The sequence below is a fragment of the Odocoileus virginianus genome, chromosome 1, assembly GCF_023699985.2.
Source record: "Odocoileus virginianus isolate 20LAN1187 ecotype Illinois chromosome 1, Ovbor_1.2, whole genome shotgun sequence".
NCBI classification, from domain to species: domain Eukaryota; kingdom Metazoa; phylum Chordata; class Mammalia; order Artiodactyla; family Cervidae; genus Odocoileus; species Odocoileus virginianus.
Window position 1 is genome coordinate 87199600 of NC_069674.1, and position 23107 is coordinate 87222706.

The 23107-nt window shown below is 38.5% G+C and overlaps 1 long non-coding RNA gene across 1 annotated transcript in view; it reads right to left on the bottom strand.

Moving 5' to 3' along the window:
• The window catches only part of LOC139036017 (uncharacterized), a 381278-nt gene that overhangs the window by 239476 nt on the left and 118695 nt on the right, over positions 1–23107 (bottom strand). Inside the window, exon 3 of the long non-coding RNA XR_011488704.1 lies at positions 1437–1672. This is a non-coding gene — a long non-coding RNA (uncharacterized lncRNA). The remainder of the gene's footprint in view (positions 1–1436; positions 1673–23107) is intronic.

Sequence of the window (23107 nt, forward strand, 5' to 3'; positions counted from 1 at the left end):
CAAGAATACAATGGCAAAAAGACAGTCTCTTCAACAAGTGGTGCTGGCAAAACTGGACAGCTACATGTAAAACAATGAGATTAGAACATTCTCTCACACCACATGCAAAAAACATGTAAAAATTAATTTTAAATGGCTTAAGGACTTACATCTCCTACATTTAAGGAGATCTTAAAACTCGCAGAAGAGAACATAGGCAGAATACTTTTGACATAAATTGTTTTTAAGGATTAGTCTCCTAAGGCAAAGAAATAAAACCAAAATCAAACAAATGGGACATAATCAAACTTAAAAGCTTTTGTACAGCAAAGGAAGCCATCAATAAAACTAAAATACAACCCCTACAGAATGGGAGAAAATATTTGCAAATTATGCAATCAGAGAGGGGTTAATATTCAAAATATACAAACAACTCAAAATCAAAACAAATAAACAAGCAAAAAAACAAAAATTGGGCAGAAGACCTGGGCAGACATTTTTCCAAAGAAGATACACAAATGGCTAACACTCACATGAAAAGATGTTCAGCATTGCTAGTTACTGGAGAAATGCAAATCAAAACAATGAAATACCACATAATGCTTGTTGGAATAACTAAAATCATCAAAAAACCTACAAATAACAAATGTTAGAAAGGATGTGGAGAAAAGGGAACCCTTGTACACTGTTAGTGGAAATGTAAATTCGTGCAGCCACTATGGAAAGCTGTATGCAGATTCCTCAAAATTGTGAATCACTATGTTCTATACCTGAAACTTACATAATATTGTACATCAACTATACCTCAGTTTTTAAAAATCAAATAATAGCTAAAAAAGAGGAAGGAGGCAAGCATAATGCATAGCACAGTCATCAGATGGTGGTGGAAAATAATGGAGAGAAAATGAGTGCAGTTAAGCCAACACATCCTAGACAGTAGATCTTCACTTGGTTTTCCAATAACCATGGTTACAATGAATTAACTTGCAGATCTTCAAGTTGACTTGACTGAGACTGGGCAGTTGCCACACTGCAAGCTCCTTTAGTTTCTGGTCATTTCCATTGAAATAGAGAGGAAAGGAAAGTGGCTGACAGGGCCACCCTTCCCAACTATAGTCATGTCAGCTGGGGCTAGAGAAGGGAATACGGGAAGTTTTCTGATTTTTCCTTAGAAAAAGACTTAGTGTCAGCAGCTTTCTCTCTACTCTCATTCTCCTTGCAAACACCTCTCTCTTCCCATCCCCTTTCAGATGCAGGGAAACATTTGCCCTACAATTTAAATAACTCACAACAACATAAAAAACAGATACTCGTTTTCACGAGAGTGATTTTAAGCTGTACCTCAGGCCAGCTTCTCAAAATTATAATTCACTTGGCTGATGTTACAGGAGAAACTTTGGAGGTGGAAGAGAACAAGAAATGAGAGTCAGACAGAACATGGAGTGTGAAGCAAATACCCTTAGTTTTCCAGAGGTTCAGAGAGCTCACTGTCATCAGAACGTCTACTGCTACGTGGTCAGGGTCCATTCTCAAAGGAGAAAGCTGCAGGAAGCCTCATCCCCTGGAAACTTCAAAATTCTGTCAGCTGGTGGGCAGAGGCAGGAGTTGTGCTCTCATTCCTCCCCTTAGCCAGGATCGCCAGCTCACCAGCCAGTCTGTTTTATGGATGTTTTTTGCAGGAGGCAAGTCACAGCTGAGGACAAGAACGCCAAAGTCAGGATTGTTCCTATAACTTTCCACACAGCCATCCCTCATGAGGTGATTCCAGGAGTCCCTGGAGATAGCAATCCAGGGATGTCCAAGTCCATGATATAAAATGAACACAGTTGCCCCTCCTTACCTGTGGATGTGGAAATTCATTAACTGAAGGAGGGGAGGGGCACAGTGGTGAGGGGCAATGGAATATTCCACAAAAATTCTAAAATGCAGTGGTGGTTATTTTCTCCAGCACTACCCCAGAGCAAGATTTTGAAGTACATGGAAGAGAAAAGGACTACAGTTTGGTTGATTAAGACTTTGCCTCAGTCATATTTCAGTCATACTTCCTTTTGGAGACATGGAAGTCTTTAGGGTAATACTCTATTTACAATATAAATCTGATTTTCCTTATTAGCTATTCAGTTTTTTCTTGACAAATTAACATTTGATACTTGATAATTCTATTTAGAGACTTTGGTAGGGGAAAACAGCCTTCTACAAATGACTAAATTCCCTACTCTTACCTCAGACATAATTATTTGACAGAAGGTACAGATTGCTTTGGTATTTTGGTAAATGGGATTAAGGTTTGTAGGATTCACTCTCTCATGAACAAGAAAATAGCTGAAGGCAAATGGGTTGAATGGAAGGCTCTTTTGAAATACTGAGTGCCCAGGGAATAGCTATCCTGCTGTACTGAAAAATTCCTTTTTGGCTTTTCTTTACAGACTTCGGTTCTACAGAGATGTATTCTGATACAGAAAAATAGCACTCTATTTATTATCTCAGACTACATCTCTAAGCAGGGCTGAACAGAAAGAATTCTAATGCCACTTCCTGTCTCCCTGCGTTAGCTCTAATACTTCAGTGATGACCGCAAAATAGATGGTGTAGATTATAAAGCACTAGCTAGTATAGGCCAGTGGATCCTGTTTCAGTTTGAAACAGCAAAATGCCACTAATCCAATTAAGAAAGTTCAGCTTCCCAGGGCACTGAAATAAAATGTCTCTCAGGAGAGATTTGAATGTGATAGAATTAAGGCTTGATCCTCTCCAGTACATTTTGTGGACCTGTTAGTCAGGAAAATAATTAGAGATCATCAAAAACCCATATATATGTGCAAATGTGTTTACAAGAAATTTGATAAAGCATTGTTTTCCCCACCATCTTATGAACTAAGAGCATTGCCACATACATATCTTCACACATGATTTTCCTACTCTCTCAGCTTTTCTTGTTAAAACCATATGCTAACCCAGAACTTACCTCTTTTGTGAAAATTTTCCCAGTCTAGGATTTTAAATTTTATCTTACTTCCTATAATAGCCACTGCATGCTACTGTTTACCTTATCATTTGCAAGTTACTATTCATTCATTCGTTCACTTATCTAGTCAACACTTATGTATTCAAAACTCACACTGTGCTGGTCATTCCACTAGTTCCTAGATATACAGTGGTGATGAAGACAGAGGCAGTACTGTAAGAGCTTAAATTGTGCAAAGTTCTAGCCAAACAAACACAACACAACACCAGGGGGTTGGAGAGGAAGATGCGAGAGAGGTAATTAAAGTGGGTGATCAGGTAAGGCTGGTGGTAATGAACATCTGTCACTAGGGGCTGCCCAATATCCTGTGAACACCCACCCTATACGGCTTTCTGCACTATGAAAACAGCCCTCTTAAGGTGGAAACAAAAACCCTACCACATAGGACATTAAAACTGTTGTGCATCTTTAGATTCCTTCAACTGCCTGCTTCCTTCAGAAGGTGGTACCCAATTTGGGTCTGTGTCATCCCTGAGATGCAGCTCTGGCCTATATGGTCCACATCAAACCCTCCCCTCATTCCTACCTTAAAGACAAAAGTTATGCCTCCTGCTGGGGCAGTCATCTTCCAATCCTGAGATAATATAAGAATACTCACAAAGACAAAATGCACGCAAGGACTCATACATACACTGTTTTTAGAGTCACCAAGGTCTAAAAAAGAACCTATACCATAGCAAGTATATAAAGAAGTATTAATTTTAACAAATAAGATTACCCACTTGCACAGAGAGGATATGGCAATAATTTCTAGAAAATGCTTCCTGCTGTATTTGAGATAAGACTCAGGGAAATTGTCAGCCCAGTTGAACACTTTCTAAAATCTCCACAAATTTAGAAATTACTGAAACTTCCCATAAATTTCAAGCTAAAGATCTCTAATCTCTAGGTAGTATAGTAAATCTCAAGATTTAACTTTCAATCCCACTAACACCAACCCAGGGAGAAGGCAATGGCACCCCACTCCAGTACTCTTGCCTGGAAAATCCCATGGATGGAGGAGCCTGGTAGGCTGCAGTCCATGGGTTCGCTAAGAGTCAGACACGACTGAGCGACTTCACTTTCACTTTTCACTCTCATGCATTGGAGAAGGAAATGGCAACCCACTCCAGTGTTCTTGCCTGGAGAATTCCAGGGATGGGGGAGCCTGGTGGGCTGCCGTCTATGGGGTCGCACAGAGTCGGACACGACTGAAGCGACTTAGCAGCAGCACCACCACCACCCCACAGACGTCAGATTTACCCTCTTAGCCAAGGTAGCAGGCAGAGAGATCTTTCCTTCTCTTACGCCAGTGAAGGAAGCATGGCTGCCTACTGTGAGCAGGTTCACGGAGCAGTAAACCAAACTTACGTCACAGGCTATTTATCTCAGCAGTTTCTTGAGGAAATGAATGCTTGAAGTCCAAGTTCCCCAAATGAAGCTCTGCCATAGGTATTTATCAGTATACTTCCATATAAAAATGCTGCCCATTGGTATGCTCTGTCTATATAACTAGAATACATTTCAATTACTGATTATTTATTTCAGCCAAACTTCTTTTAAATTAATATTTCTTTGGAGATCAGTCTCCCATTTTATATTTTGTCCCTTTTCACTTCACTTGAATAATGCCTGAGTGGAACAGTAAAAGTTTTTTTTAAACTCAATTTCCCACTATCTACATGTAGGAGAATGAATAAACCGAGGGAAAATATCTTTTTTTAATTGCCACCTTTGAGATTTTCCTCTCTAGCATTCTCTGAAATTGTTAGTTCATTCCAACAGACACCAGAGAGAAAAAAAAATTCTTGTCATTAAGACAAGAAAATATGGGCATAAAATTAATCGTGAAAATTTACTCATGGTTATATGGGTTAGCACAGTCCAAGAAATCAATATTCCATTTGGCCTCGCCCATAAAGTCAATGTCTGGGGAAAAAAAAAACTAATAATTGAAATTCTAATTCATGTTTTCTGGTACAGTAGAGCATTTTTTTTAAACAGCTTATGCTAATTACATTCAGATACATTAACATTATGATATTATTAAAAGTGAGAGGAAGAAGACAAGTCAAATTCCATTATCACAAATGAGGTTTTATGTTTCCATGCTAGAACAGTTAGCTTCTTCATTACACAAAACTGTCATTTCAATGATGAGCTAAATTCCAGGACAGAGGTGGAGCTTATCACTACAATGACTGAGACAATGATGTCCCATTGAACTGTGTACTGAATAGGGCTATGAAAATTATGTACTGGGACTCACAACTAAAATATAGTATGCCATACAGAATAACTAATGAGTTCTATAAAATGTAGACTAGTAGAAGTCTAGTAGTAAAATGATATTCCATTTATACACTGTAGTAAAAAAAAAATAATAGAATAATGTCAATAAAACCTGTATCCCACACGGGAGAAAAAATATCAAAGGAGATGAGCTCGCACAGAAATACATTAACTCAAGCAAAGCCCTTTTTGAGAAGTGCTAAAACTAAAGCATTCAATTTTTCAATAAAAATTCTACCACTCTGCCTTGTCCCTTTAAGGCTCACTCAGTTTTTTTTTATTAAAAAAATTTTTATTGAAATATACTTGATATACAATATCATGTTAGTTTCAGATGTTAAACATAGTTATTCAGTATTTTTGCAGATACATTCCATTATAGGTTATTACAAGAGTCATGGGTATAATTCCCTGTGATATCCTATCCCTTATCTGTTTTATATATATATTAAGTTGTGTCTTAAGCCCATACCCCTTATATGTCCTTTTCCCCTTTCCTCTCCCCTTTGGTAACCACAAGTTTATTTTCTGTAAGTCTGTTTGTTTTACATTCTTTTATATTATTTTTTAGATTTTCCATATGTGATACATTATTTATCTCTGACATTTCATGAAGCATAATATTCTCTAGGTCCATACACATTGCTGCAAATAACAGTGCATGTGTACGTGCTGAGTCTTTTCAGTCGTGTCTGACTCTGTGCAACCCCATGGAGTGCAGCCGGCCAGGCTCCTTTGCCCATGGGATTCTCCAGGCAAGAACACTGGAGTGGGTTGCCATGCCCTCCTCCAAGCAATCTTTTCATTCTTTTTTAGGATTCATATGTATCTGAATATGTATGTATATCTTATTAATCCAGTCATCTCTTAATGGGCATTTGGGTTGCTTTCATGTCTTGGGTATTGTAAATAGTGCTGTAGTGAATATTGGGAAGCATGTATCTTTCTGAATTAGTGTTTTCAGTTTTTCCAGATAGATAACCCAGGAGTGGGATTCCTGGATCATATGGTAGTTCTGTTTCTAGTTTTTTTAGGAACCTACATATCCTTTTCTATACTAGCTGCACCAATTTACATTGCTGCCAACATACACTGTAATATTTTTTAGGTAATGTTTATTTTCATTTTTTAAATAACAGCTTTAATGAGATAATTACACATTATAATCACCCTTTAAAGTGTAGAATTCAGTGGTTTTTAGTATATTCGGTGGTTTTTAAAGTTACCCAATAATTACTACTAATTCCAGAATATTTAGGGGGCTTCCCTGATAGCTCCATTGGTAAAGAATCTGCCTGCAATGCAGGAGACCCCAGTTCGATTCCTGAGTTGGGAAGATCCCCTGGAGAAGGGTAGGCTACCCACTCCAGTGTTCTGGCCTGGAGAACTGGGGTCACAAAGAGTCAGACACAACTGAGTCACTTTCACTTTCTTTAAAAAAAATTTGTTTTATTTTTTTATTGAAAGATAATTGCTTTACAGAATTTTGTTTTCTGTCAAACCTCAACATGAATCAGCCATAGGTATACATATATCCCCTCCCTTTTGAAACTCTCTCCCATCTCCTTTCCCATCCCACCCCTCTAGATTGATACAGAGCTCCTGTTTTGAGTTTCCTGAGCCACACAGCAAATTCCCATTGGCTATTGATTTTACATATGGTAATGTAAGTTTCCTTGTTACTCTTTCCATACATCTTACCCTCTCCTCCCCTCTCCCCACATGCAACTTTCACTTTCTTTCCAGATATTTGCATCACTCTGAAAAATGATCCTATTCTCATTTATCACTCCATTCCCCACTCCCCTGCCCTCCCCCTCAGCATTCATTAATCTATTCCTAGGTATTTTCCTATTCAGAGCATTCCAAATGATACAATATGTGGCCTTTTGTGTCCGGCTTCTTTCAGTTAATGCGTTTCAAGTTTCATCCACATTATAGTATGCATTAGTAATTCATTACTGAACATGTGATAGACATTTGAGTTTTCACTTTTGGGCTATTATAAATAATGCTGCTATGAATATCCATATACAAGATTTTGTATAAACATGTTTTCAGTCCTCTTGAGTATATATACCTAGCCGTAGGATTGTGGGTCATACGATAACTCTTTGAACTTTGAGGAACCGCCAAACTCTTCCGAAGTGGTTACACAATTTAACAGTGGCTGGGGGCAATGCGTGAGAATTCCCATTTCACCACGTTCTCACCAACACTTGTACTGTTTTTGTGATTTTAGCTATCCCAGTGGGTATGAAATGGCATCTCATTGTTTTGATTTGCATTTCCATAATGACTAATGTTAGATGTTAAAGATCTTTTCATGTGCTCATTGGAGCCACTTATTTTCTTTATTGAATTGTGTGCTAGACCCTTTGTCTTTTTTTGTTGTTGCTGTTAGTTTCAAGAGTTTTCTGTAATTCTGGATACAGGCCTCTTAACAGATAAATATGACTTACAAATACTAATATTTTCTTGATTCAGTGGGCTCTCTCTTCACTTTTTTTTTAATGATTTATTTTTGGCCGTGCTGGGTCTGGGCCGCTGCGTGTGGGCTTTTCTCTCGTGGCGAGCAGTGGCTTCTCTCGTTGCAGAGCGCAGGCTCTAGGCAAGTGGGCTTCCGTAACTGGAGCACTCGGGCTCAGAAGCTGTGCTTTGCAGGCTTAGTTGCTGTGTGGCATGTGGAATCTTCCCAGACCAGGGATTGAACCCGTGTCCCCTGCATTGGCAGGCAGATTCTTACCCACTGTATCACTCAGGAAGTTCTCTCTTCACTTTCTTGATGGTGTTCCCATTTGATGCACTCAAGTTTTCACTTGTGATGAAGTCCAGTTTATGTATTTGCCTGTGCTTTTAGTGTCACTTAAGAAACCACTGCTTATGTAGATTTAGAGGTTTGTTTTCTTCTACCAATTTTTGTCCACACTATAAAGATGCCCAGACTCTTCTACCAAACAGAAAGCATCCATGGTGCTCTTGATTTGCAACTAACCTAATGGGAACCACTCCCCACATAAGAATTCCTACTTTTACTATTTCTTACCTACTTTCCAGTCATGTGACTGTAAAGGACCTACTGTGGGAAAAGTGGGTGAAGGAATTTAAGTGTAGTAACTTGGGAATATTTGCAGAGCTTGTGCTATGTGCTGGAGGAGTAAGTGAGATCCCCAAGGTCGGCAAACAGTTTACAGGCAGTCAGGGACACAATGACAAACAGGCAACGACAGGGTCGCCAGCACTGTGATTGCAGAGTGGCCCCTCATGATGCAGGGGGGTGGGGTTGGATTGGAGGAGGGCAGACTCAAACTGTGTGCAGAGTCCAAGGCTGGCAAGAAAGTATGTTTTGAGAACTACGAAGAGCTCACTATGACTGTAGGGCTCACTCAGTTCTGAATCGAATCTATGTCATCTAGATAACCATGATGTTGTTGTTATTGTTGTTTAGTCGCTAAGTTGTGTCCGGCTGTTTTGTGACCCTATAGACTCTAGCCCACCAGACTCCTCTGTCCGTGGGATTTCTCAAGCAAGAATACTGGAGTGGGTTGCCATTTCCTTCTGCAGGACCCAAGGATTGAATTTGCATTTTCTGCATTGGGAGGTGTATTCTTTACCACTGAACCACCAGAGAAGACCTGATATTCATCATACGCTATGCAAAAATGAAAGATTACTAGGTTTCTACATAAAGCCTATGAGTCTTGGCCTTATGTTCTGTTTTTAACTATGTAAGGCAGCTACTAGAAAGTCTTGTGTTATTAAATTGTATTGTATTAGGACAACTTTCCAACTGCCCTACGTCTATGTATGTGATACAAACAATACAAGCATGAAACTGTATATTTAGGTATATTTTATGACAGACACTATATGTGGAAAGAAGAGAAAGAGGATTTAGGGGGATGGTAGGACTTGAGCTGGATCTTGAAGGGTAGTTAGGCTGTAAAAAGGTTTAGCAAAGACAAACAGCCAATTTGTTTAACTTGATTAATATATACAACAGAACGTTACTCAGCCATAAAAAAGAACGAAATAATTTCATACGCAAGAACATGGAGGACCTAGAGATTCTCACACTACTAAGTGCATGAGCAAGAAAAAGACAAGTATCATATGATATCACATAGATGTGGAATCTAAAAGAAAAATACAGATGAACTCATTTATACGACAGAAATAGACAAACATAGAAATCAAACTATGGTTACCAAAGGGGAAAGTGGGGGATGGATAAATTAGGAGTCTGGGATTAATATATATACACTATTATATATGAAAACGGTAGAAAGTGAAGGGGAAACTAAAGAGCTTCTTAATGGTAGTGAAAGAAGAGAGTGAAAAAGCTGGATTAAAACTCAACATTCAAAAAACGATGATCATGGCATCCAAATCCATCACCTCATGGCAAACAGATGGGTAAGCAATGGAAATAGTGACAGACTGTTTTCTTGGCTAAAAAATCATTGTGGATAGTGACTGCAACCATGGAATTAAAGAACACTTGCTCCTTGGAAAAAGCAAGAGAGTTCTAGAAAAAACATCTATTTCTTCTTTATTGACTATGCCAGAGCCTTTGACTGTGTAGATCACAATAAACTGTGGAAAATTCTCAAAGAGATGGGAATACCAGACTGCCTGACCTGCCTCTTGAGAAACCTGTATGCGGGTCAGGAAGCAACAGTTAGAACTGGACATGGAACAACAGACTGGTTCCAAATAGGAAAAGGAGTACTTCAAGGCTGTATATTGTCACCCTGCTTATTTAACTTATATGCAGAGTACATCATGAGAAATGCTGGGCTGGATGAAGCACAAGCTAGAATCAAGACTGCCAGCAGAAATATCAATAACCTCATATATGCAGATGACACCACCCTTATGGCAGAAAGTGAAGAGGAACTAAAGAGCCTCTTGATGAAAGTGAAAAAGGAGAGTGAAAAAATTCGCTTAAAGCTCAACATTCAGAAAACTAAGATCATGGCATCTGGTCCCATCACTTCACGGCAAATAGATGAGGAAACAGTGGAAACAGTGGCTGACTTTATTTTTCTGGGCTCCAAAATCACTGCAGATGGTGATTGCAGCCATGAAATTAAAAGACACTTACTCCTTGGAAGGAAAGATATGACCAACCTAGACAGCATATTAAAAAGCAGAGACATTACTTTGCCAACAAAGGTCCGTCTGGTCAAGGCTACGGTTTTTCCAGTGGTCATGTACGGATGTGAGAGTTGGACTGTGAAGAAACCTGAGTGCCAAAGAATTGATTCTTTTGAACTGTGGTGTTTGAGGACTCTTGAGAGCCCCTTAGACAGCAAGGAGATCCAACCAGTCCATCCTAAAGGAGGTCAGTCCTGGGTGCTCATTGGAAGGACTGATGCTGAAGCTGACACTCTAATACTTTGGCCACTTGATGTGAAGAGTTGACTCACTGGAAAAGACCCTGATGCTGGGAGGGATTGGGGGCAGGAGGAGAAGGGGATGACAGAGGATGAGATGGCTGGATGGCATCACCAACTCTATGGACATGAGTTTGAGTAAACTCCAGGAGTTGGTGATGGACAGGGAGGCCTGGCGTGCTGCGATTCATGGGGCCACAAAGAGTCGGACACGACTGAGCCACTGAACTGAACTGACTGAACTGCTCCTTGGAAGAATGCTATGGCAAACCAATACAGCATATTAAAAAGTAGAGACAACTCTTTGCTGACAAAAGTCCATATAGTCAAAACTATGGTTTTTCCAAAAGTCATGTGCAAATGTGAGAGTTGGACCATAAAGAAGGCTGAGTGCCGAAGAACTGTTATTTCAAACCACAGTGCCAGAGAAAACTCTTAAGAGACCCCTAAGGATAGCAAGGAGATCAAACCAGTCAATCCTAAAGGAAATCAACCCTGAATATTCATTGGAAGGACTGAAGCAGAAGCTGAAGCTCCAATACCTTGGCCACTTGATGCGAAAAGCCAACTCATAGGAAAAGACCCTGATGTTGGGAAAGACTGAAGGCAGGAGAAGGGGGAGACAGAGGATGAGACGGTTGGATGGCATCACTGACTCAATGGACATGATTTTGGGCAAACCCGAGGAGATAGTGAAGGACAGGGAAGCCTGGCTTGCTGTAGTCCATGGGTCTCAAAGAATCAGACACAACTGAGAGGCTGAACAACAACAGCAGCAATGTATAAAAAGGATAACCAATGAGAATCTGCTGTAAGAACTATACTCAGTATTCTATAGTGACCAATAAGGGAAAAGAATCTGAAAAAAATAGGTATCTATATGTATATATAACTGAGTACTATGCAGTATACCTGAAACTAATACAACATTGTAAATCAACTATACTTCAAGTAAAAGATAGAAAAAAAATTTAGAAAGTTTAAAAAAACCTAATATAGATAATAAATAAACATAATGATAAATTTAAATTCTCTTGTGGTTTAATTTATTAGTGTAAATTTTATTTTGTGATACTATGACATCTTTCTATATTTTGTCTCCAGTTATCTTTATTTTTCACAGCACCTCTATTTGCTACATGATTTTTCTACAAAAACACTTCCTTAACACTTTCAGGAATTTCTATCTTTTTTGTGAAGAAATTTTGAATTTCAAGCATTTTGCTAAATCAGAGCCTCACACACAGACTAGATTTATGATCCTGTACGAAACTTCTTTCACTGAATTGAATTCCACCACCACATTACAATGATAGCCATATGATTATTACTACATTTGTACCTATTAGGGAAAAGCTGTATCTTATATACTTTATACATATACTGTAGATATCTTCTATATTACATCATATCTTTTTTATAATATAGATAAAAAGGAAATGTTTCTCTCAGGGTTCAGCATGATAGAAAGCTCTGCTTCTCCTGAACAAAAGATTTTCTTTCATTTTATAATCACAACGAACCTAAATACAGATCAATGTCCATCTCTTCTTTTAGAAAAAGAATGGAAGAAAGGCTAAATTGATTATAGACCATTATCTCTCAGTAAATGGCAGATGGTCAAAATATTTCACCCAACCTTATCATATTACAGCCAGTTCAAATTCCTCTCAGCTAAACTCTACAAAAAGGATTTTCTCCCAATCCCAGCCTCTAACTAGAATGATCCTCACTGAATATGTGAAAACTTCATTTTCTCCCCCTGGCTCTTCAAGAGATTTAGAATCTGCTTTTTTAATAATGACATAGAAAAACTGTCAAATTAATTAAGCTGACATGCATCTCCTTAGAAAACATCTATCGCAGGATATTAGAAAACCATTAGCAATTTTTTTTCATCAAACACTATCAGAAGATATGTTGGAAAGACAACTTTGAGACTTCTAGTGCCAGCAGATATTTCACTTTAGCATTTTGAAAGGTAATATGCATTAATTTTTGAGGTATCCTCTCTATTTAGATGTTCTATCTCTCAGTTTCAGCTCATGACTCATTTTAAGATAGCTAGCTACGACTAGCAAGAGAACAGTTTTGCCTGAAGATCCAATAAAGACCTACAGGAAAATGAAGTTTGGACGAGACAGAACTTTGCAGCTGGCCCTGACCACCTCAGTCCCCAAGTGAGATGTGCAGAGTAACAAACCTAGACCAGCTACTTTGGCTGGAAGTAATAAAAAGACTTGATTTGGACTTTGGAGAGTGGCTACCTAATTTGTCTGACATCTCAGCCCCTCAAGGACCCATGGCAGTTTCCTTAAGAGAGGGGAGATATATTTAAAATGAATCAAGAAATGCAGTCCATTAGTAGAGGTACAGTAGGAAAGCAGGAAAATGGGGTCACTGTGGTTTTTTTGACTCACAAATAAGGTCAACGTATGTGCAGAGGGTAGTTGCTACCAATCTCTGCACAATCACAGTTGGAGCAGAGCAGAGAATTGCTAGTTGCCAATGTGGTGATACTAGACACATGACCTAAACACAGCTGGCAGAAAAAGTGATAGAGATAAAAAAAAAATGACTGAGAGTGATGTGAGAATATGCTGGGACTGGAACTAGAGCCCCCTTAACCACAGAGGCAGGAGACTCTAAAGTCAGAGAAGATAGTTGTAACATCTTATCATGCATCTAACTGCACCTCGTGGCTTATACACGAAAACTAGAAGTATGTAAATAGGTAACAATTTGCCACAGAAGGATTTCATAGTTTCATATTGTCAGATTCAAAATAAATCTGAAGAGTTCAAGCCACAGATGAGAGAGGAGTTCATAATATCAGCGGGGAGGGAACCAACACAGAAAATGAAAGAACATGGTGTGTTCCAGACACAGGAGACTTCAGCAGTGATGGAATCACATGATGACTAAGCCGGGAAGATGAAATCGGAAAGAGAAGGTGGAGACTAAGGCTGGCAAGAGCTTTGTAGACTCTGAGGAGTTTAGATTTGTTTGTAGAAAAATGTTAGACTCATTAAAGACACCAGAGGAATCCTCTATCATGTGTATGTATGTGTGTGTGACTTGCTCAGTCATGTCCGACTCTGTGCAACCCCACGGACTGTAGTCAGCCAAGATCTTCTGTCCATGGAGTCCTCCAGGAAAGAACACTGGAGTGGGGTACTTCTATCATATTTGTGTCTAAAAGTAACAGTACTAATAGTTTGGTGGATGGAGTTGAGGCTCAAGGTAAGCCAGGATGCTGAGGACCTCCTCCAAGGACTAGACTGGAAATGCTAATGAAGGAGTAGATTTGAAAGATTTGTGATCTGATAGAAGAAAGAGATATGGCTGATTGATTTTGGATGGTATCAGGTGGTGGAAAAAAGTCATGCATTTAATATCCAACAGGATTCATTGAGAGCATCCCATGGACCAGGGACTGTGCTAGTTGATAAGGATAAAATGGCAAATTAAAATAAATCTGGTCCCTGAGCTCTTGGAAAACAGTGGGGACATTAAAAAAATACTGTCATTCATTTAATAATCACTCAAGTCTGTGTATTGATTCAGGCTGTCATAAGTTCTAAGAACGAAAAGTCAATTTTGAACAGTTTGTGAAAAGCAAACTTGAGAGCTTCAATCAAGAGTTAGCATGAAATATGTAGGATACTTAAAAGTTAAGTAAGTGAAGGGATATCCCAGAATGTTCCAGGTAGAGAAAGAACATGGTCACAGTCCTGAAGGGAAGGGAGTCCAGGACAGTCTAACATAAGGAAGGTTTTAGTAGTTTCCATGAGAGATGGTGATGCTCTAAGACAGAAAATACAGAAAGAGAAGCAGATCTAATGACAGTGGTAGAAGAAAATAAAAATTTGAAACATGTGTTGTATTTTGGGCACCTTAAGTGAAGATGTCTGCAAAATATTGACTTATTTCTCCAGGGCAGGTGGATAGCTCTGTAGATAAAATTTGGGATTCATCAGTGTCCATGTGGTCCTCTGATTCATGACTTAGGGATGTTGCCAGGGAATGTATGTAGAAGCAGAAGGTTCAAGAATGGAATCCCAGTGAAAAACCGATAATTATGAAATAAGTAAAAAGAGAGTAAAGGGGACTGAAAACAAGTGGTCAGAAAGACTAGAAGAAGGACACAAGAATGTTATCATGGAAGCCAATGCCAGCAATTTCCACAGAGAAAATACTGACTGGGTGAAACGTCATAGATTGATCAAATGCAATGCGCTATGAAGAATCCATGGTTGGGCAAGCCAGAGGTCAGATATTACTTCAGCAAACCAAGTTTCAGCTCAAGATACTCAGGAAAGCTGTTAAGGAGTGAAGAGAAAGAATGGTCCATACACATTTAAAAAAAAAAAAAACCAGTTTAATTTCTACAGCTCTTCAGTTCCGTTCAGTTCAGTCGCTCAGTCGTGTCCTGACTCTTTGCAACCCCATGAATCGCAGCACGCCAGGCCTCCCTGTCCATCACCAACTCCCGAAGTTTACTCAAACTCATGTCCATCGAGTCAGTGATGCCATCCAGCCATCTCATCCTCTGTCATCCCCTTCTCCTCCTGCCCCCAATCCCTCCCAGCATCAGGGTCTTTTCCAATGAGTCAGCTCTTCGCATGAGGTGGCCAAAGTATTGGAGTTTCAGCTTCAGCATCAGTCCTTCCAATGAACACCCAGGGCTTGTCTCCTTCAGGATGGACTGGTTGGATCTCCTTGCAGTCCAAGGGACTCTCGAGCTCTTAGTCACCCTTAAATTGTTTTTTCCTTATAAATAAAGCCCCCACCACCTTTGCTAAAAACTGAGATCACAAAGCAAACTTCCATAAATGATTTGATGCTTCATGTGGGAGTTTTCAATTTTTAAAACCAGACTGATTCTTTAAAAACAAACCTGGTATAACTTGAGCAAACAATATTTCTGTTTTTGTGATTTCCTTGTGGATCAGATTTGATTTTCAGAAAGGCAAAGGTCACTATTGAGGGGATAGGATACCATCTTATACACACAGCAGATTCCAAGAAAGCATTCTGTGGCGTGGGTGGTTGGACAAATATTCTTCCCTCAGTTCTGGTACTTTCCGCTGGACTTTTGCCTCCTAAGTCTGAACTTGTCTACTGGTGGAAGCAAAGAATGAGGCACAAACATGTGTCAGCAAGTGTATGCTTATTTCAAAACAGACTAGGGTAAGTAGATCTGATGAATTTGTATGAAAAGTTAATGACACTACAAAGTAACCGGTTAACACAAATGTAAATACATTATTTTCTGGAAAAAAAAAAAATGATACTTACAAGTGGTAACATATTTTTATAAGAATAGATGTTTAGAAGTGTTTTCAAGCTATACTCGCTTCTAAATTGCTATCTTAGTATAAACAAATGCAAAAGGACAAATTTTCCTCCTCTTTACCACCAGGTACCAGGTAGGCGCACACACATAACCCATCTCCCCTACACAAGAGAAAACCACAGAAACCAAAAGAAAACTGAGAGGCCATACAAAGCTCAGATGATCTTAAAGCTAGTGATGAATGAGTTGGTTATATTATTTATCTTTATAATACTTAATTTTGGATAAATAACCCCTGAAAAAGTTTACTCACATTCCAAAGAAATCTATTGCTTAACTCAACAGAACACAGATGAATTTAAGAGTGCAGATACATGGCATAATATGACATACATCAAATTAGACTACCGAAATGATTTTATTTTAAGCTGTCTCACCTTTGGTCCATATTGACCCTTTAATTTAATTAGGAAATCTTACTTTGTGCTTTTTTATATCAGCTTAGCACTCTCCCCCCGCTTCAAAGCAGTAAACATGCTAATAAAAACAATGACCATTTCTAGTGTCTCCTACATTGCAGAAAACATGTAGTGAGTGCTTTACAGACATCCCATTTTACAGATGAAGAAACTAAGACTCAGAGCTGATGCAACATGTCCAGGGGCACACAGCTAGTAATTATAAGAGCAGGGTTTAAAATTCAGGTATTAAGGTCAACTCTTTCCTTCACACACTGTACTTCACTGTTACACCAAGAGTTGAACAGAAGGCAAATTAGAGAAAGGCGGTATCAATGCACCATGAGATATAAATAAATAAATAAATAAATAAATCTAGATAAATAAATAAATAAAACTACTACATACCAAAAAAAAAAAATCTGTTAAATATGTGAAGCCAAAGCTTCTTATGTGGTTTGAACATTTGTTGTTGCAGCTGAAAATGATTAAATTAGAAATCCCAATCAAGTGTTCACAAAATGATTTTCATCCCGGGATCAGTCTCCACATCACAACCATTTTTCTAACTTTCTTAAGCAAGGTATTTTGGCTTGATCATGCTTAGCTGTTGAAGTTGGGCCAGCATGGTTTTACTCTCATCTTCCCTGCTAAACATCCCTACCTTTCTCCAACTTCTGTAGACTTTCCTTCAATTTTGCACCCTCTCCTGGATTCCAGCCTCTGCCCTCTTCACTAATCTGCCAGGTTAAGCCACTAAGGGTGGAGTCAAATACCGGGGTTCACTCTGAAGCACTTGGCTGTCCATAAAGGCAGGGGGCGGGGGGGGGGGGGGGGAATTGATGCTTTGCTAAATTAAGCACTACTCAGAGGCATCCCCAGGGTGCCAAGAGTTTTATGATCCCATCAGGCACTCCATGATGTGACATGAACTACTAGATACTAAAAGCAAAGGAGAAAGAAATGCCTTCAAAGGAGCCTAAGGAATAATCTCAAATTTGCTGTGCTCATAGCCAGTGAGTAAACTGCAACAACATAGAGGCTATCCTTTTTGAGAAAAGTCTAGGCTAAACTTGAGATGAGACGAACAAGAACTGCAAACATTATTTTCAAGCACATCATAACAAACACAAAGGCGCATAATGTGAAATTACTGCTGGTAATCCACCCCCACAGGGAGATAGTCATCACCACCAGGAGTGTTACCTTTTGAAGGGCAGAGATCTGAATGCTCGCTGGGCTAGCCAGGAAAAATATCATACACCCTCCCTGAGACTTACTGATCAAAGGGAACTGAAGTTCCCTAAAGGAATCAGGATATGAACTCATATACATGTTTTTGAAATGAGGATACACTCAGATGGTGTATGTATAACCCCTGGATACTCCCCGCTATGGGCATCTCAGTCGAGACCACACTCTTTGAGCTCCAAATGAATTAGGAGAAATAAACCTGGCATGGCCAAAGCTCTTGTTCATGGTTTTAGGACTGGAAACCTTGAAATTCCTCACATTTCTTTCAAATCAACATATTTATATGGCAAGCCCTTTAATCCAACTAAAAGGAGATATTTGAAATGTCTGAGCTCTCCACCCATATTGAAGAGTTATTTTTCAATTAGTCCCATGGATTGAGGAATGTTCTGGCATCTGCCACTAAGTGAGTAAACTCAAAGATGATAAAATAAACTTTACAAGTCAAAAAAAAAAGAAAGAAAGAAAACGTTCATTTTAATCAACTTCCGGTGAGACTTAAAAGTCAGCCTAAACCACAAAAAGTCAGTTTCCAAAACGTTGCTCTTTCTTATTTTTGCCAGACAGCATGACTCCATCGCCACTTATGAGTGCTGATTTTTAATGCATTGTGTTTCTTTTAACTAACTGATTCATAAACAAAGAATACAATTCTCAGAAGAACCAAGGCAATATTAGCATCTTTAAGTTGTTTTCAATTAATTCACCAAAGCTACAAAATGAACATATCTCAATATCAACTGCCAAAAATCTAGGTCAAGTTCATGCTAAATCTTTTTCTCTAAATAGTAGAAAAAAATTCACTGTGTTTTCAACTAGAAATAGCCTGCAAAACAACTACCTCAAACACCCCTACATCCTTAGATTTGCCCCAATATCCTAAATTCAGTATTTTTTTTCCTTTTTCTACACCTCCATCTTTGGTGTATTGTCTTTATTCCTTTTTTTTTCCAATTTATTTATTTTAATTGGAAACTAAAAATGTTATCTATTTACTGGCACTTTGAGAGAAGCTGCCATTATACTGTCATCAGATTAGACTGTTTAATTTTAATTTATTAATTTTTAAAATTTTCTTTCATTATGTGCTTGCTATCAGTGAGGCCTTGGCACTTTGTTTAACCTGTCAAATTTCTGGTAAGTGAAACTTTTAAAAATGATAAAATCATATGTTGGACACACTTTTACTCATATTGAGAAGATGTTGCCCAGACCAGAAGTCTTATTCATTTGAAAAAAACATCTATTATTCACGCATAGAAGTGGCCCAGTAAGATGGGAGCTATTGATAATATGTTAATTCAGTTCTCATCTTTAGCAGAGCTGGCAAAATAAAATATGTAGAATTTTGACCCCAAGAAAATTAATCTGGCAATGAATCACTACTTCCTGAATGTATCTTGACCTGTGACCCTAGTCAAATGCATAGCTCTACTGCTCTTAGCAATGATATCGAATTGGCTGCCAATTAGCTGTCTGAAGAAGTGTTTAGTTCAATCGCTCAGTTATGTCCAACTCTTTGCAGCCCCATGGACTGTAGCACACTAGGCTTCCCTGTCCATCAACCGCATCACTAGAGCTTGCTAAAACTCATGTCCCTTGAGTCAGTGATACCATCCAACCATCTCATCCTCTGTTGTCCCCTTCTCCTCTTGCCTTCAAACTTCTACAGCATCAGGGTCTTTTCCAAAGAGTCAGTTCTTCACATCAGGTGGCCAAAGTAACGGAGGTTCAGCTTCAGCATAACTCCTTCCAATGAATATTCAGGACTGATTTCCTTTACGATTGACTGGTTTGATCTCCTTGCAGTCCAAGGGACTCTCAAGACTCTTCTGCAACACCACAGCTCAAAAGCATCAATTCTTCAGTGCTCAGCTTTCTTTATGGTCCAACTCTCACATCCACAGATGACTACTGGAAAAACCATAGCTTTGACTAGACGGACCTTTGTCAGTAAAGCAATGTCTCTGCTTTTTAGTATACTGTCTAGGTTGGTCATAGCTTTTCTTCCAAGGAGCAAGCATCTTTTAATTTCTTGGCAGGAGTCACTGTCTGCAGGTATTTTGGAGCCCCCAAAAATAAAGCCTTTCACTGTTTCCATTGTTTCCCCATCTATTTGCCATGAAATGATGAGATCAGATGCCATGACCTTAGTTTTTTTAATGTTGAGTTTTAAGCCAGCTTTTTCACTCTCCTATTTCACTTTCATCAAGAGGTTTTTTAATTCCTCTTTGCTTTCTGCCATAAGGGTGGTGTCATCTGCACATCTGAGGTTATTGAAATTTCTCCTGAAAATCTTGATTCCAGCTTGTGCTTCATCCAGCCCAGCATTTTGCATGATGTACTCTGCATATAAGTTAAATAAGCAGGGTGACAATATACAGCCTTGAGGTGCTCCTTTCCCAATTTGGAACCAGTCTGCTGTCCCATGTCCAGTTCTAACTGTTGCTTCTTGACCTACATACAGATTTCTCAGGAGGTAGGTAAAATGATCTTGTATTCCCATCTCTTAAAGAATTTTCCACAGTTTGTTGTGATACATACAGTCAAAGGCTTTAGCATAGTCAATGAAGAAGAAGTGGATGTTTTCCTAGAATTCTCTTGCTTTATTATCTATCATATTTTATTTACTATACTATGTTATATAGAATTTACTTGATATAGTTATCTCTGTGTCAAAGTATAATAATTTTCCAAAAGAAAGTGTTGAAAAAAGTGATATCACATACCAGTATTACTTTCAAAGAATAGTAGATATATGACATGTGAATCAGATACGTGAATCCTAATGGCGTACTTTTTTACATCTTGAAGTTGTTCATTATTCTCTCAATATTCACCTAATACTTCCAGACCCAGCTAGGAGGTCGTCTGGCAGAACACTGGATTGCTCCCATCTTTCCCAGAGATACGGAGGCAAGAAAAATAGTCTTTTCTAAAGGCATTTGTTCAATTCTCAGACTTAAGTAACATGATCAGAACTTCACATTTTAAATGTGCTCTTAAAAAACATAAATTCAATTTTGAAGACTCAGTTTCTCTTAAAGGACATTAAGAAAGCACTTGAAATGACTATTATAGTAATTGCCTTTCTTTTACACTCTTTCCATCTTTAATCATTGATCCTGAATGAGCTTAAGGCAACCAGATTACATTAGCCTCTTGGGCCTCAGAATTGATTCCACTCCTTCATGATTTTTCAGCCCAAGCATCCTGCACACTTAAACCAGACCCACCAGGACCTAGATGGTTCCTTATAAGGTAACTGACAAGGCAGAAATCAACCTCCCCCCAGGGTAGAGAAAACATTTCCTCCTGTCTGTCAGGCATATGAAAATGAAGTATACAATCTCTTGGCCATGATTCCATGGAGAACTGGTGAAATTTATGAAGGAATGAAGCCATTTTCCTTGGGTACATGAGCACAATTCAATCTCTGGGCCTATAGGACAAGGAAGTCATGGATTTTGGCATATCTGTTTATATTTGACTACTTTAACAAATTCTTACTAAGTCTAATAATTCTTTAGTTAAATTTTATAGTAGTATACAATCATATTATCTCCATTTAAGGATAATGTTGCCTCCTCCTTTTAAAGTTACTTCAGCTGCAAAGTGGGCTACATTTGGTTTGAAGAATGAAAATAGTACTGTGAAATTATTTGTTCTAGTTCTGTGAAAAACACCATCGGTAGTTTGATAGGGACTGCGTTGAACCCCTGTTTTGGGTAATATACTCAAATCCAAGAACATGGTATATTTCTCCATCTATTTGTCTCATCTTTGATTTCTTTCATCAATGTTTTATAGTTTTTCTATACGTAGGTCTTTTGTTTCTTTAGGTAAATTTATTCCTAAGTATTTTATTCTTTCGTTGCAATGGTTGGTGAATGGGATTGTTTCCTTAATTTCTCTTTCCGATTTTACATTGTTAAGAGTATAAGAATGCAAGGGATTTTATATCCTGCGTCTTTACTATATTCATCAATTAGCTCTAGTAATTTTCTGGTGGCATTTTTAGGGTCTTCTATGTAGAGGATCATGTCACCTGCAAACAGTATGAGTTTAACTTCAGAATTGGAGAAAACAAAAGCAAACAAAACAACTGAAAAAGAAATAATCTCCAAAATATACAAGCAGCTCATGCAGCTCAATACCAGAAGAAGGAACAACCCAATCAAAAGGTGGGCAAAAGACCTAAACAGACATTTCTCCAAAGAAGACATACAGATGGCTAATAAATACGTGAAAAGATGCTCAACATCATTCATTATTAGAGAAACGCAAATCAAAACCACAATGAGGTATCATCTCACACCAGTCAGAATGGTCATTATCAAAAAGTCTACAAATGATAAATATTGGAGAGAGTGTGAATAAAAGGGAACACTCTTACACTGTTGGGAATGCAAACTGGTACAGCCACTATGAGGAACAGTTTGGAGATTAGATTCCTTAAAAAGCTGGGAATAGACTTGCCATATGACCCAGCAATCCCACTGCTGGGCATACACACCAAGGAAACCAAAATTGAAAGAGACACGTGTACCCAATGTTCATTATAGCATTATTTACAACAGCTAGGACATGGAAGCAACCTAGATGTACATCAGCAAATGAATGGATAAGGGAGTTGCACTAGATATACACAATGGAATATTACTCAGCTATAAAAAGGAACACATTTGAGTCAGTTCTAATGAGGTGGATGAAGCTGAAGCCTATTATACAGAGTGAAGTAAGTCAAAAAGAGAAAGACAAACAGTGTATAGTAACATATATATATATGGAGTTCAGAAAGATGGTAACGATCCTACAAGCAGGACAACAAGACACAGATGTAAGGAACAGACTTTTGGACCCAGTGGGAGAAGGCAAGGGTGGGATGGTTTGTGAGAATAGCCTTGAAACATGTACATTACCATATGTAAAACAGATGACCAATACAAGTTCAATGCATGAAGCCGAGCACCCAAAGCCATGTTCTGGGACAACCCAGAGGGATAGAGGGGAGAGGGAGGTGGGAGGGGGATTTGGGATGGGGGGACACATGTATACCTGTGACTGATTCATGCTAATGTATGCCAAAAACCATCATAATATTGTAAAGCAATTATCATTCAATTAAAATAAATTAATTTTTAAAAAAAGTTTTTAAAAGGGTACTGAACTTTTTGAGCAGTTTTAAGATGCATAGATTTGAAGACAAAATGGTAACAGCAGCCAAAGAACCATTATAGTGGTTTAAGTGTAATGCAGTGATGCATGAAATAGATGACTGCCTCAAAAAAATATGTATAGGAAGAGAACTAGCTGAAGAAAATTTTAGATTTTAAAAAATTGCTAGATAGGAAAGATGAGTAGGTAATAAAAATAACTCCACTGTTTTTAACATGTACTTTGAACAGTAACTAATGAATAG